General features: G+C 36.5%; 1 long non-coding RNA gene across 1 annotated transcript in view; it reads right to left on the bottom strand.

Annotated features, from left to right (window-relative positions):
- The window catches only part of LOC134663659 (uncharacterized), an 87,805-nt gene extending 72,471 nt beyond the window's left edge, over positions 1–15,334 (bottom strand). The window contains exon 1 of the long non-coding RNA XR_010098163.1: positions 15,304–15,334. This is a non-coding gene — a long non-coding RNA (uncharacterized LOC134663659). The remainder of the gene's footprint in view (positions 1–15,303) is intronic.
- Positions 15,335–17,502: the final 2,168 nt, after the last annotated feature.

Below are 17,502 nucleotides of genomic sequence, written 5' to 3'. Positions count from 1 at the left end.
AAAGAATCCCTGAGTAACACACCCGGCAGCAAAGTTTGCTTCTCATGTCCCTTGAAACACTCGTCACGCTCAAGATTGCACCTTCCCATTCTATATTTTGGAATTACCTAGATCTTAATATAAACACAAGGGATATAAAAACTCCTGTACTTACATACATACTTATAACATCCTCGTAGCATCATTCATTAGTTGAATATTGTTGTACCTGTACCTACCTAGTCAGTAACGGCGGTTACGTATATCAAACAAAATGCGGGTCACCTCCGTCTCCGTACTCTATGATCTTTTAGTTCTCAAGTGAAAAGGTGAAGCGTTCTTTGGCTTAATTGCTTTATGAATAAGTTAAAAAGTAAGTTCATACGTAACTAAATCATAGTGATGGTGTCGTAGACTTACTTGCTAATGATTAGATATAACTAAAGAAAAACTTATTTTACAGTTAGAATTCGGTACCTAACCTACAATAAAAGTTGAGAAGAGTCACTTGTCATAGGGGAAGCAGGGGAAATGGCGTTCACTTAAGGAAAAGGGCCCATAATTTTGATAATATCAAGGTTTATTAAATGAAAATTAAACATAACATAAGTGTAACTAATCATTCATTAGAATTTAAACATAAAATAAGTTTAGATCTTTTAGATAACGAGAAATATAATCTTAAAAAAAAAACACTTTTTAACGGCATTATCCCTAGGTGTGGGTAATGCCGTTCAGAACAGATTTTTAGAAAAAAATATTCATTATCATGTCTAATTTATAAGTAACTATGATAAACGATGTTAATTTTGTTTTAATAAGTAAATGTTGATCTCAATTACGTTATTTGGGCTAATGTTGGTTTGAGCGTGATTACCCCAAACGGCCGTTTGGTTTGAGCGCGATTACCCCAAACGGCCGTTTTGTATTAAAATTGAAATTTAAAATTTTACGCATAATATTGTTCAATAATATCAACTAGGCCTTGAACTTGAATAGCTTAACGATCCAAACAATAATCGGGCACGCAACGTAAAAGTTTGTAGAATTTCAACTTCCCGACAAAAATATCTAGCGAAAAATTAGATCGAAGGAGCTCGAAACAAACAAACGACTCTCAGCTCAGGTCTCTCAGTCTCACATGTTTCGCACGGACTTGCTGATACGTTGCCGCTGGTTTCAAGCGTCACTCCCCGCTCCCTTTCACCCGCATGCCGGGATCATAGGAGCTAGATATATCAAGTTATTGAGGTGAGCGCCATTACCCAGTGACTGGTATTACCCCTGCTTCCCCTACTACCGTAACCGTAACGGCTGGTGCGTGGAAACTTCTTAACAAAACTCCTAGGTACATAAGGTACTTCTAGGAGCGGCATTCTTACATTGTAAAGCTCCAAATTCTTAATATGGGGCATTATCTTTGAAAAGGGACCTTATCGTCGATGGCGCTTACGCCGCACAACGTTGCGCGGCATTGTATTCATATCGGAGCTTCGATAATAATGGCGTAAGCGCCATCGACAGTAAGGTCCCTTTTCATAGATAACGCCACATATGTGCACAAACGCGTTTTGTGCAGCAACGAACTGGCCCACATCGTAGTTAAGTGCCCGTAAGGCCCGCGTTTACGAAGTCAATGCATAAACTGCGCTTTTTAATTAGGGTTCCGTACCCAAAGGGTAAAACGGGACCCTATTACTAAGACTCCGCTGTCCGTCCGTCCGTCCGTCCGTCTGTGTTAAGCAGACTCGGCGCAGTGGTATCACGTGTTGAAGATCTTGTGATTAAATAAAACTGACGTCTTCTGAATATTCCTTTGTTTTATTTATATTCCGCAAGCTTGTCCCAAGCTTGCTTCGCTGTAGTGCAATTACGCACGTGTTGATAAAGATTCGACTGCAGCGACAAGCAAATGCGCGCCAGCGCCCTTGCGTCGCGATCCGCATCGGTGTCAGTACCTTCTACGCATTTCCATAAACCTTCTAATGTTAACACCATTTTCACAGCAAATTTCCATGGGATGTAGACGATGTAGTTATCTATTCCAGTCAGTCGGTCAATAGAGGTTATGTGACCGCCGCCCAAATTTGATGCCAATCTTGATACATTTTCCACAGACATCATTGAAATATTTAAATATGACTTTCAGTCTATATCGGTTCACTAAGAATCTTCAAAAATCTGGGTTTCTAACCTGTTAAGCAGACTCGGCGCAGTGGTATCACGTGTTGAAGATCTTGTGATTAAATAAAACTGACGTCTTCTGAATATTCCTTTGTTTTATTTATATCATCGACAATTAAAAATTCATGTAAAACTTGTAAAAATATATAAAAATGTAAAAATAGAAAATAAAATAGGGACGACACAAATTAAGGCAGCTATAGGGCAGAAGCCATGTTGAAAAGAGACCGGATAAATATCAGTGACAGTAAATGTCATCTTTGACTTGTCGCTGGTGGAGAATAGACAACTAAAAATATATTTTTAACAGTCTGTCACCAGGCTGTATCTCACGAACCGTGATAGCTAGACAGTTGAAATTTTCACAGATGATGTATTTCTGTTGCCGCTATAACAACAAATACTAAAAAGTACGGAACCCTCGGTGGGCGAGCCCGACTCGCACTTGTCCGGTTTTATCATACTTATTATCGCTGAACAAACTATCATAAATCTTCGAAATACCGGGACGTGCCCCTAGCCAGTCGCGTTGTCTATATAATATATAGAACTTCGCTTCGCTCGCTCCTTCGATAAACCTATTCAAAAATTTACAGCACATTCAACATTTTAGTTATACGATGCAAACTAAACAAGAGATGTACGATTACAATCTCCGACACCTGTCACTCACGTAACTTCTAATACCCACGCGGGAGTTTAGTTACATGTTCTGGGCGTTTACGTACCAATCCTCCTCCTTCATCCACTACCTACTCTCTACTGAGAGCTTCATTTTAAAAAGATATCAAATTCCATGCCATTACAAAAAAACTAGTTTTTAATTTACCACTTGGACGGCATGATTGATTTATATGGTACCCATGCCAAATTGCTGCTTTCTCGGAGCAAAGTCGCGGATGAACAAACGGACATGGAGAAACTGTAAGGATTCTTAATTCTAGACTTCGGAACCCTAAAAAGGGTCTGCTAGGGTCTGTAATTGTCGCGTCGTAGGCCCAGTAGACCACCTTGCGCCGACATCTCCGCGCATCATGGCAATGACTGACATTGTCCATGGGCACTCGTGCGGCAACACTTACAAGCCTATCGAACGATTTCTATGCCGTTGTACATAAGCCGGTTTCACTGCGACACCAAACAAGTGAGAAACGTACATAATTTCACAAAACATCCAAAAAAGTCTGTTGGTAATTGGTAAAGCACCTAAATTTTAGGTGCATTAAATTATGCAATTTTAAAGAAAGAAAGCTTCAGTAACTTCCGAAAGCTAAGCAATAAAAAAAATGTTATTGTTAGTCGAGACATTAAAATCGAAGTTTATGTCAATGACACAACTATTTGTTAAACGTAATCTGTCTTTCCACGCATTCACCAATATCAACGAACCGAGTAAATGAATTGTTAGCAAAAGCCGCTAAACAAATAATTGTGTTTGACTTTCACTTATATCCACAGTTATCTCACAGCGGTGGGCCGGTACCGCGACGCGACCCCATCAGTCCCAGTGACAACTCAATAGGGTTGTTGGCAAATGTCTTTTGCATAGATGGCGCCACCATATAGCTTGCCCCCTTCTCAATTAGTAATATGTATGAATGAATGAATGAATGATTTGAATGAATGATTTTATTCACTTGAATACATACATATACAGCGCATGCACTTATATACTATATTCTGCCATTTGGCATGTGAAACTTGGAAAATGTTATACATATTCAGAACAGAAGGCCCTATCTATTCTTACACACAACAGATACAACTCGAATATTTACATTATTTACACATACATTACATACAATTTCACAAGTATTAAATTAAAACTTAAAGCTAAAGAATTCATCTAGACTATAAAAACAACAATCACACAATAATTTATACCATTTGTTTTTGAAATTGCTATATGTTAGGGCCTTTATCGTCGCTGGAATTTTATTAAATATTCTAATACCCATTATATAGGCACTTTTCCTTCTGACTAGAAGATTGTGTGATGGCACTGCCATTTGAAACTGTCTAACAGGTCTATTGACAACATTTTTTATAGTAGGAAAGAGATCAGGATTCTGCTTAACAAACAGTGACATTTCATAGATATAAAGGCAAGTTAAAGTTAAAAGTCCAAGTTTAGGAAATAAGAGCTTGCATGATTCTCTATATCCTACTCCACAGATGGCCCTGATACAACTTTTTTGTGCAATAAAAGCTTGATCGGCATTTACAGAATTGCCCCACATGATGATTCCGTACCTTAGGACGGATGCGATATACCCATGGTATGTCATAAGGGCTGTTTTTAACGATACAGTTTGTTTCAGCCTCCACAGGGCAAAACGGAACTTGTTAATTTTTTGGCAAACATTTGTGATATGATTTTTCCAGCAACAGTGCGTATCTAAAGTCAATCCCAGAAATGCTGTAGTGTTTACTTCCTCAATGTTAACATTGCAATGACTTACTTTTACATTACGGGTTTTAGCTTTGTAAGATCTGAATTGCATGAATTTTGTTTTGTTTAAGTTTATCTTTAAATTGTTGTGAGTCAGCCAGGTGATTACATCTTGTAAGGCTGTGTTAACATTTAATTCAAAATTATTTATGTCCGTGCCTTTGATCACAATTGTTGTATCATCGGCAAATAGTATGCATTCGTGTTTTGTAACCTCAGGTAAATCGTTAATATAGCTAAGAAATAGTAGTGGTCCGAGAATGCTACCCTGAGGTACACCAAAAGAGTTTAGTTTGTAATCTGATTTATAAGACTTAAGTTCGCGTTTTTCTATTTTATCTATTTGAGTGCACTGCATTCTGTCTGATAAGTATGTCGTCAACCACGAGAGCGGGAGACCACGGATGCCTTGCTTTTCTAATTTAGTTAGTAGCTGCTCATGACATACCGTGTCAAAGGCTTTAGTCATGTCGAGAAATAACACTCCTACGGGTATACCTTTGTCAATACAGTCCGTAATTTTGTTATTGAGATGAAAGTTTGCTAAGGCTGTACTTCTTTTTTTCCTAAACCCATACTGTTCTTGTTTTAGAATCTCGTGTTTATTAAAAAACTTTTCCAGGCGATTGTATATTGCGCGTTCATAAATTTTCGAAATAACTGGAATTAAGGTTATTGGCCTATAATTATCTATGTTTAGTTTGTCACCTTTTTTAAAAATAGGTTTGACTGTAGACTTTTTCAGTGCTGTAGGGAATTGGCCCTGTTCAAAAGACATATTAATTAAGTTTGACAAATGGAATGAAATGTCATGTGAGATTTCTTTTACCATTTTGGATGGTATTTCGTCGTATCCGGTTGAAGCAGTATTTTTTAGGGAACGAATAATTTTATTTATTTCATATGGGTCGGTTGGTGTCAAGAATATGCTATGGTTACAATTAATTACTGATTCTATATTACATTGTTGAGATTTTGATTTTGGTAAATTATTATTATTAATGTTAATAAAGAAATCATTAAACTCATCAGCAATTTTTTGACCTGTGTGTATATGATTGTTATATTTATCTCTAATTCTTGTTATTTCTTTCTTGTACCCATTGTTAAAATTCCTATTATTATATAGCCTTAAGGGCATAAAAAAAATATAATTTAGATACTAATAATATTTACCTATGTAGGTAAACATGTAACTTGCAGTGAATTTTCCTCCTTATAGGGTCCTTTACTGGCACATTTACCTTAAAAAAATATTTGGCATCAAAACAGGTCGGTTTATACCTTCTTCGTAATCGAGAGACCTGTTTCGTGATTCTAGAATCTAGAACAGCAATTAGTAAGGTCACGGCGTAGTCTACCAACAGTACCAACACTCAAGAGCAAGAAAAAAAAGGGTGATTTTGTATGACAATTTCTATACCATAGGCGCCGAAAGTATGAAGGTAGCTTCATAAGTCTTGTCAGTCATTGGTGCCACTACGTTATCAGCATAAACGTCAATTATACATATATATGCTATATACATATAATATAATTATGTCGTTTATAGTTATGGCACTCCACACGTTGCCACGTCAAAATTAGTGCAGAGTTAATAGTTTCATGTCGGTTGGTGTTTTTAGGAGATTTCAGGAGGGCTATGATGGTTATGTCACCATATCATTAATCATTTAATGCATGATATGACGACTATCTGATAAATGATATAATTCGGTAAAAAGTCGCGAGGATAACGTATAAGTGGCTAATGATAGCGTGATATGTTTTGAGGTTTATAAAAATCAATTTTAAACTCGATGACTTAAGGTGTATATTAAAGAAAAGATGGTTAAATCACATTCTACCACTTATCCACATATGTCATTGAGAGTTAAAACTTATCGATGATATGAGCTTTTGAAAAATCAATTCTAAACAAGTTTAATTAAAGCGTATTTTAATTAATAGTTCGCGAGGATAACGTATATGTGACTAATGATAGCGTGACATGTTGTGAGGTTTTGAAAAATCATATTTATACTCGATTACTTAAGGTGTATTTTAAAGAAAATATGGTTAAACCACATTCTACCACATATCTATATGTCATTGAGAGTTAAATTTATCCATATGAGCTTTTGAAAAATCAATTCTAAACAAGTTTACTTAAAGCGTATTTTAATGAATAGTTGGCTAAATGATATGCCGCACACACCCTTATGCACATGTGGCATTGATAGTTAAAAGTTATTGGATGGTTTAAGATTTTGAAATATAGATTCTAATTGAGTTTATATAAGGTTTTTTTTTAAGTGAATCTCTTATTCCATCGCCTCGCAAAATCTACTTTATTTCTAGTACTTAGAATTCACAGTCTTTGAAATAAGCTAATACATTATCGGACTAAAGTAGACTCGGCTACAATACTTAATTCACGATTGCTGATATTTGCTTGTAATGTCATACAAAATTTTAAGGACAGTAGTCGACCTTATTAACCTAAAATACGGTAATCTGTCAAAATCAAATAAATAATTCTGCCGTGCTTATTAAGAGCAGTAACTCATTTTGAAATCTCTTTCAATTGTAGAACATAAGTATTGTACAAGTAAAAAGTATCCAATTGAATGACACTTCAAAATGAGTTAGAGTCGGACCAAGAAAAGTGTGCAGCGGATTTGATAGCCCACGCAGTGCAAGTGTTATTTATACGTCATAATTTCATAGAAGTTTGACGTTTAAAATAACACTTGCACTGCGTGGGCTATCAAATCCGCTGCAGACTTTTCTTGGTCTGACTCTATTGCTCTTATTATAAGCACGGCCGAATTGTACAATCACACACACTGTTAACTGCACATCGGTGGACTATGCCTTTTGAAATAAGGTCCACCGATGTACCTACAGTTAGGAATGTTGCAGTTTAGAAAAAGAAATCGTTTATTTGAAAATAAAACATAACCTATTCGCTGGGTGCGATATGACAGCGGACTTTGAAATGCCACATGGCTGGCTGTCATTACGAAGAGAACAAATAATTTCAATGAAAAATTGTAATTTACATATTTGTTACATATATTCTATTCGAACATGTAAATCTTCATTTCCCCTCTAAAATGGCATAAATGGCACAATCAATAAATTTCAGGTAGTACACATACACGGACTTTCTCATGGCTGACTTTACGAGAAGTAAAGAAATAAAAACCGAGTAACGCATTTCATATAGGTAACTAAATATCTGGAAGACCGAGCTATGCTCGGAAAACATATAAAAACCTAGCTAGATCAATTTTTCGCCCCCGAAAACCCCCATATAGCAAATTTCATCGAAATCGTTAGAGCAGTTTCCGAGATCCCCGAAATATATATACTTAAATATAAATAAATAAATACCCAAATTTTGCTCGTTTAAAGGTATTAGATAGATATGACTGTAGTGTCGTTAATAATGCAGACTTTTCGTGTTTTTCCAAAAGGATAATAAGTAATAAGTTTTGGCTTAACATGTGCAAGATGTACCTAAAAGAAATCAAATATGAAGATCATAAGAGCCACACCATTGAAGCTCGTGTACCTAATTCGTCAAGCTTCAGTGACAAACGTCCTTGAATGTAAACTGTTTTTTTCTGTTTTTGCAATCTTTGACGTAGTACATTACATAATATTATGATCCATTAATGTAATAGAAAGTAAAGAAATAATTTATTTTTTACAGATTGATTCTAGTCGTTATGTTACGAGTGGAAAATGTGATTGTGTGTACGTTAGGAGTAAACATATCGCGGCTCTGATGTACTACATCAACTACTAAGAAAACTTCCCAAAAACCAGTGAAGAGCAGCAATTGGGCAGACCTAGTGCCAGACAGTTCGCCAAAGAAAATAACTCTAAAGGGAAATACCTACTTTGAAGAAATGTATGCACCTGCAAAGAAAATTAGGTGTAATCCTTTGCCGTTACATGTTGGGATTGAAGGGAGAGTCAGCATTAAAGTTAATAATGGAAGCTGGTGCTTTATTTATTATTATTACTTTAAATACCTACACAAAAAGTGACAGTTGGTCTGCCGAAAGTTTCTTTTTGGGCCACGGTGCGCGTTGCGATCGATTCGTGGTTCTCCGACCCAGCGAATAATATGTACATCTTCTAGTAATAAGTAAAACTAAATGACTTAACAAATACAATATTATCCCCCACTCTGATTATACCCCGGACGAAGTGTGCCAAAAATACTGGCGGCTAACCTCGCTAAATGGCCAGTGATATTTGTTGGACAAGGAAAGAACCAGAGCGAGGGTCACAGCCCCTTTCCCGTAAGCGTCACCTTATACTAGTCCTATATGTTGCGGCAGGAGCAAATATCGTCAGTCATCGCCTCCCGCTTAATACTTTGTCTGAGATGATAGTTTCTTAGATGCTATCGTGAATTAAAAAATTGTCAGCCGGTTGTATCGCTGTGGAAAGACCGTCAGTTGATCACATGAACATGTAATTTTTTTAGGGTTCCGTAACGAAAAGGTAAAACGGGACCCTATTACTAAGACTTCGCTGTCCGTCCGTCCGTCCGTCCGTCCGTCCGTCCGTCCGTCCGTCTGTCCGTCTGTCCGTCCGTCCGTCTGTCTGTTACCAGGCTGTATCTCACGAACCGTGATAGCTAATTATTATATATATGTATGTTTATTTATATATATTGAATTTGTATATACGTAGGTCAGCGAACTGATATACATGGAAGTATTCTGTCCGCTCATTTATGACCCAACGTAAACTATTCGATTGTAGGCGGTGCTTACAAACTATTCGATTCGCAACTTCAGTTCGTCCGAGATGACAGTCGGTGACGGATGGCTAAATTGATTTATAAAAACAACGTTTTTTTGTTATTAAAAATGTCTTCATGTGTCGTGAAGTGGTGAAGAAGTTATTTTAGTTTATACCAAGGATAGTGGAATCACTTTTCACTTGTAGTAAACAGATAACTTCAGTAAAATTTGGAATAAACATGACGATTTGTTTTCAATACTACCGTGCTAAGCTAAAACGTAACAACTGCATACGACTTTCATAACAACATACGACTTTTTAAATTGCGAGGATAATAGGGATGGTGTTATGCCAAATGAAGTAGACCATTTTATTAACTTGTGCTTGGTTTAGGTATTTTCTATATAATTATACATGTAGTAATGAATTCTTTCTTACAGATTTGTATTTTCCTTTTTTATTTCATGAGATGGAGCTGTAAAAAAACTACCTAATTATTTCAAATTAATAATCAAATTTGATATTATCATTTTACATTACTTTCCATTCAGATTCCCACAAGATGCCATTCGCAGAGAACTATGGAAAAAAGCTGTCCAATTAGAGAGACATGAAATTAAGTGGAGGCCTGGAAAGATATCTAGAATATGTTCTATTCATGAGATATAACTCGTGAGATAATAATACCCGGTCTCCTATATGTAGATACACTTCCACTGAATTAATTTAACAAATACACACATTATCTGAAAATGTTGATCATTCGAATCCACCCTCTACCGTCACATATATGTAGGTTCTCTCTCAAGCCATTTCCGTCAGTAGAAAAGAGCGGCAAATTTAGAAAATGTAAGCGCGCGAACGGGCGTGGTCCCATACAAAATTTTAATTTTGCACCTTTTTCTACTGACAAACTTGCTTGACCAGCTATATAAAATATTTCCATTGGAACTGAAAGTGGGGATTTATTGTGACTCCGCCTATTCAAATATTTTTGACCCGATTCGTGTACCCATGTAAATTTTGCAGGCTGTATAGCCAGTCCGAATTCTAAGATCAAGCTTACCATACATTTACAATGGCGTACTTGATGTTAGAAAAACGGACAGACTATACCTGAACGTGACTTCGCACTGCCATACAAATTGATAATAAAATATACAAAATACTTATTATAGCGGAATACATTTATACAACAATGATATATTTACTTATGTTGAGTTAGTCTGTCATTTCATAACAACATTTGAACTAGTTATCTTTTAATCTGCATTAAATTATTATACGTGAATTATTTGACTGGTTCTTCAATGTATGGCATAAACCTATCCCTGTCCAAGTCATATTCTAATCAAATATGAACCGCAAACTCTCAGCGGCCAGTACGTACAGCAAAAAGGTTATTAGCGGATTAATGTCGCTGATTGGTAGTTATTGACATTATATGCATTTCATCTACACTTAGCTATGTACCATTAGTGTAATAAAGATGACTATTATTTTGTTTACCAGCTTTGATTACAGGCTCTGTAAACGCGTCGTCTTATTTAAATGTAGGCGTAATTTTGTATGTGTGCTAATTTGGCCCGAGAATTTGAACGGTAATGTTCCTAAAGGCGGTTTCCATACTAAATATATGCGTTCACTGACGTAGGTATATTTTAAAATGTATATTTGTGTAATAGTATAGTATAGTATTATAGTTTGTAGTGTCGACTTGTGTCTATATTCTCATATCCACTATTTACAATCCTGCACCAAATTAATTACTGTCTCTGTTTAGCCCAATGGTTGACTGGTAGAGAATGCCTCAAGGCGTTAAGTCCGCCAATTGTACTCTTTTTTTGTAAATTTGTGCAATAAAGTTTAAATAAATATAAATAAATAAATAGCTAGACAGTTGAAATTTTCACAGATGATGTATTTCTGTTGCCGCTATAACAACAAATACTAAAAACAGAATAAAATAAAGATTTAAATGGGGCTCCCATACAACAAACGTGATTTTTGACCAAAGTTAAGCAACGTCGGGCGTGGTCAGTACTTGGATAGGTGACCGTTTCTTTTTGCATTTTTTTTTCCGTTTTTTTTTTCATTGTGGTACGGAACCCTACGTGCGCGAGTCCGACTCGCACTTGCCCGGTTTTTTTTTCAATCATCTCCTCCTGATACTTTGCCAGATGATAGTTTAGATGCTATTATAAATAAAAAAAAAACGTCAGCCGGTTGTATAGCGGTGGAAAGACCGTCAGTTACTTGCATAAACATGTAAAAAATACGGGCCTACCATTTCATGCCTTAAAGGGGTGAAATTTTGTATGGGGACTTAACAACAACTGCACAACAAACATTGTCAATAGGAATTGTCCCGCCCGCGCGGTGTAGTACCGGCGCTGGTGCAGAATTTAGTCAAAATTTGGTACGGAGATAGTTTGAGTCCCGGAGAAGGACAAAGGGTAGTTTTCATTCAAGAAATCACCCTTTAAGAGGGTGAAAAGGGGGTTGAAGTTTGTATGGGGAATCAACAAAACGCAGATTGAATAAAATAATAGCTACTTACCTAAATTAATAATTCCACGCTGACGAAGTCGCGGGCAAAAACTAGTATTATAAAGGCGAAAGTGTGTGTGTCTGTCTGTCTGTTACCTCTTCACACTTAAGCCGCTGAATCGATTTAGTTGAAATTTGGTATAGAGATAGTTTGAGTCCCGGGGAAGGTCATAGATTAGGATAGTTTTTATGTCGGAAATTATCAAAGGAAGGAAGGAAAAAATCAAAGGGGGGTGGAATTGAAAGAGTTAATGAATTACCTAATAATTGAAGTAAGCAATGCGCGAATTAAATAATTGCTATTAGCATTATCCAGGCGCTATACCTACTTTAGCTGCTGTCACTAATTCCACGCCGACGAAGTCGCGGGCAAAAGCTAGTATTATAAATGCGAAAGTGTGTCTGTCTGTCTGTCTGCCTGTTACCTCTTCACGCTTAAACTGCTGAACCGATTTAGTTGAAATTTGGTATAGGGGTAGTTTGACTTCCGGGGAAGGACATAGGATACTTTTTATCTCAGAACTCACCCCTTAAGGGGGCGAAAAGGGGGATGGAAGTTTGTATGGGCAATCAATAACCGGTGAACCGATTTAAATGAAATTTGGTATGGTGATAGTTTGAGTTGTGAGGAAGGATATAGAATAGTTTTTATCCCCGAAATCATCCCTTAAGGGTGTAAACAAGGGGTGGAAATTTGTATAGGGGTTCAATAATTTCTTGAAATGGGACTTACCTTTTATCATTTAAAAGTTCGTAAGAGATAAAGAATGTTTATGTATTTGTGACCAATTTTATGAGCCATACCTACCTTTAAGGGTGAAAAAGAGATGACATGGGGGTGGAAGTTTGTATGGAGAATAAATAAAAAGCAACTTTTAACTTCTCCAACTTCTTTATCTTCCTAGCCTTCTTCAACTTCTCCAACATCTTCATCTTGTTGATCTTCAACTTAAACTTCTCCAACTTATTTAACTTCTTCAACTTCAAATTCTCCAACTTTATCAAGTTTTTCAACTTCGACTTCTCCAACTTCTTCAACTTCAACTTCTCTAACCTCTTCAACTTCAACTATTCCTACTTCTTCTCCATGGTTTTCCAGTCCAGTTCCTCTCAGGTCTCCATGGTCCAGTTCCTCTTTGGTAACTACCGTCAGCCAGTAGATGCAGTGATGTTAGAACCTAAAACAAAGAGTTGTAAGTTGGTATGTCGTTATTAAATAAGGTGACAATAATGATTTGAGGAATAGTATCTTTACTTTAAAATGTGCCGGCAATCCATCGCCATGTTGAGGCTTGAGGTCAGCGTCGAGTTTGGCACACAAATAGAGTGCCAATTCTTTGCGCACTCTATATATGTGCCGAAACTCCTCGCTGGGCATATCAAATGGGTTGCATGTAGCCCTTAATGGCCCGTCGTTGGAGTTCTCTATGCTATTTTTCTTCGATAGCAGCAGCTGCCAAGAAGAAATGATATTATTATCTTGCCATCCCTACAAATAATGTACGTATTGATAATGTTATATGTAAATTCAAATTTAATTCAAAGTTCAAATTGTATATATTATATTTAAGAAAAAAAACAGATACTTACCTACTGATATTTTAACTTCAAGAAATTGCATTTTACCACTTATATACCACAAGAGCACTTATGACTTATGAGTGAAGTGCAAAAAATTTGTACATAGTTAAGCACCTGTAATTAGTCCAAAGTTAATTGATTCCATTGTGTTACCACAGTTAAGCCATTTCTATTTAAGTTAGATGCATGAAAGTGTGTTAGCGAATGCTATAGACTTATATGTGTACGATTTAAGTACAATAAAATACAAACAATACAATTTACATAGTTAATTTTCGTAACACAAATGAATCAATTAAGTTAAGACTAATCACAGCTTCTTAACTGCGCTTATCGTGACCCAGTGAGCACTACGATAAATTAATCAAAGGCTAGCCGTCAAAAATCGACTATATGTCTAATTATCCAACAATCGTAGCCATTTACCGTGTATTGTTGTCCAAGTGGACAAAACGGTATGAATGTTATAAAACTGTATAAATCTAGACAAGTGGCATTTATATCATTTAACTTATCCACTTATCCACTAAGTTTAAGGTGGAAATGTAGACAAATGACATATTATCCAACGACCATGTTATGCAGTTAATCATTTAACGACTATCGCTGTCAAAAGTGGAAAAGACGACAAATCAATAAAAACTGGATAAAATGTCAGTTTTATCATCATTTATACAGCCATATCATTTATCCAGTCGACCATCATAGCCTTACAGGTCTCGCTCAGTGAATTCATAAAATAAGAAATTAAGAGTACATATCACGCTATCATTAGCCACTTATACGTTATCCTCGCGACTTTTTACCGAATTATATCATTTATCAGATAGTCGTCATATCATGCATTAAATGATTAATGATATGGTGACATAACCATCATAGCCCTCCAAAGAACATATATGAAACTCAAAAATGCGCGTTTTCCCAGAGTTAAGACCTAGCTAAGTAGATAGATATATCGCCCCCGAAAACCCCCTTATAGGAAATTTCATCGAACTCGTTAGAGCCCTCTCCGAGATCCCCGAAATATATATATATATATATTAAATAAATATACATATAAATAACCCGGCCCCTGCCGTTGCCGATGCTCAGGTGCACAGCATGCTGCTACCTGCATTTCCACAATAAACATTACGATTATTTACGATTTAATTGAAATATAGTATAAAAAATAGTACCCTTTATTGCCTATTTTTTTACTCAAGTGAGTTTCGACTTCTAATTACATACCTACCAGCCACCATTCAGCCAGCTACGCTCCGAATCAAGCATATCTAAAGGAAGTGAAATATCTCATTGCGACCGTCCGGAACCATCACGAACTGTAAACAACTGAGCCGGTAGTCGTAATAGAGTCTTTATATATAATAGAAGTGCACGTTCGAATATCGGGGCTTCGCTGAATCATGGTCAAACTAACTAATCACTCCCGCTAGCCTCGCCGTATGGGTACTAACAAGTGTCGTCACGAGGTCAAGAATTCTGCTCATCTCCTAAATAGTCATTCACTGACCTCAATTATATCGAGTAGCTATTTTTATAGATTAGTGGTAGGTATATAGGTTATTTGTAAGCAGATTTACAAATAACGTTAATTTTGAAATTTGCAAATGGACTTTTGTTGCGACATATGGACATGGTAGGTACGGACGAAACACAACAATTCCTTAGATCTGCAATAGGTAAGTTTAAGATCATTAAAACTAAAATGTGTTCCTAACAAAGTAAGATTTGCTGTTGGAATTGGAAGACTAACTAACTAGGTATATGGCGTTATTCATAAACGCGATACAAGCCTCAATTACCTATAGTTCGTTTTTTTTAGCATTAGAAAGAACTTGAAAGAAGGTAAGCGATCTCGGCACGTCTTTTAATTGAAAAACACTTTTAAAAAATCAATAACTATCACTTATGAAAGCAGAAGAATATAAATGATCGTATTAGATTCATAATTTGTTACATATTTGCCGTAACTTATTTTTAAAATGTGTTTTTCAATTAAAAGACACATCAAGATTGTTAACCTAATTTCTAATGCTAAAAAAAACGAAGTATAATCTGTCATTTTGACAATTGTCATCAATCATGCCGACCAAGTGGAAAAAGGTCACTAGAAACAAAAATTAGGATGCCTCCCTTACAAATAAAGTGGGGTGAATTTTTATTTAGCTTTAATCCTCTGGTGTAGTGTAGTTGGATAGCCTGCAACATAGGTTTTTCATAACAAATAGGGGTGTTCAAAAACTATTTAACACGTTCGCGGACGCGGATTGCATAGCATCCGTTTTTGTACTCCTCCTGGTGACGCGCCTGCTATTGCATCCGTTATTCTTTTTAAATTTCTTCGTTGAAATGCTTATCAATCCGCTTAACCACAGTATAATATTATTCATCAACTTTTCCTCTACCAGTCACCAGAGTCAAATAATGCGTACTGCCATATTACATAGTTTTATCGAAGTTAAAAATTATCCTGTGACGTCTCCAAATTCGCCCCCCTTTCTGTGACGCGAATGCTATAGCATTCGTCTTTGTATGGCAGCTCCCTTAGTAGCCCGGCAGGTGCGTCTGGGAGTGGACACATGTAATTTGGGTCAATTTCGTGCGCGATAGCGATTTTGACGTATTTTTATAAAATCGTAATTAATGTTTTTCTTACAATTTCTTTAAGTTTTTCATTGTGTTTTAATAAACAAACGTGTTTACTTGCTGTTAATTACACTACAGTAAAATTTTGATAACGATTAATGTGAAAAAGTGAGGCATGAATGTGTATACCTATTATTGAAATAATTACGTTACTAGTCATAGTTTTGGTCATATAATTGTGAATTATAGCCTGTTGGCGCTCGATGATCACCTCCCACAAGGTAAGCACCTTATGACACGCATTTGTGGTATCATTCTGTGTATATTTCATGCCTTGTATTTGGTGCAGATGCATCCGAAAAAGAATATAAAGTTGGGTGAATCATCGCTTGGCAGGAAAAGTGGTGGACGCTTTACGTCCAGAACTTAACGCGGCGGTGCGTTACAGGGAACTGAAAAAGTGTAATGCGGTACATATTGACACTTTTGAGAAGTAGTGTTGGCGTAAAATGCTGCGTATACCTTGGGCAGCTAGAAGAACAAACCTCTTATTTTAAGAGAGCTCAACATTGCAACTCGGCTCTCTACAACATGCTATGAGACCCATGACTGGGCCTTTAGATTAGAGCCGGTCTCCAACGCATAATTTGTAGGTAGTATCACATAATTTGAGGTCGAATGAACAGCGAACGTGCTTGGCATGGGGCATGTATGAGATGGACTCAATATTACAATGATAAGCAAAGAGGGAACAAAACAGAAGAAGAAAATTGTTTGAAGAGGTCAGCAAATGAGTCTTTAGAGCAAAAATCGCGCCCTTAGGAAGTCAGAAGTCTCAGCCATCAAGTCCATCGAGCACGATGTATGAATGCTATAACATGCGATGTCATATAAAATCCCATATTGACTACGTCATGTGACAGACATGCTTATGCATCCGAATTGTATAGCATTTGTTGTCACATAGCGTATAAAAAATATGCTTCATATTGACGCGGATTGCATAGCATTCGCCTTGCATAGCATTACGCGTCATATACAAACCTAAAAGATATATTTGTAGTGACAGGAATGCTATAACAGTCCCAATATTTCCATACAAAATTTAGGTGTCCAACTGGTGTGACTGAGCGTCCGCGAACGTGTTAAGATTAAGTGGGTAAGATATTTTAAGAAAAAACACGCTCCGAAAGAATGCATGCAGAAAGAACGGATACAGGATGTAAAACCATGTGGAAATCATTTTGACCTCTTCTGATTGTAGGTACGAGTATATACCTACTTAGTACCTGCGTCGGATAGCATCGAACAGTCTCCGTTAGCCAATACCTACTTAAAAATATTAAAATTATCACATAATTTTCCCCATCATGTCCAATTTGCTGTAATGCCTATTATTTGTTTTTCCTGCGCCT

Source organism: Cydia fagiglandana, chromosome 4 (genome assembly GCF_963556715.1).
Source record: "Cydia fagiglandana chromosome 4, ilCydFagi1.1, whole genome shotgun sequence".
Classification (NCBI taxonomy): Eukaryota; Metazoa; Arthropoda; class Insecta; order Lepidoptera; family Tortricidae; genus Cydia; species Cydia fagiglandana.
The sequence above is the reverse complement of the archived record's forward strand: the minus strand, read 5'-3'. Positions and strand labels throughout refer to the sequence as shown.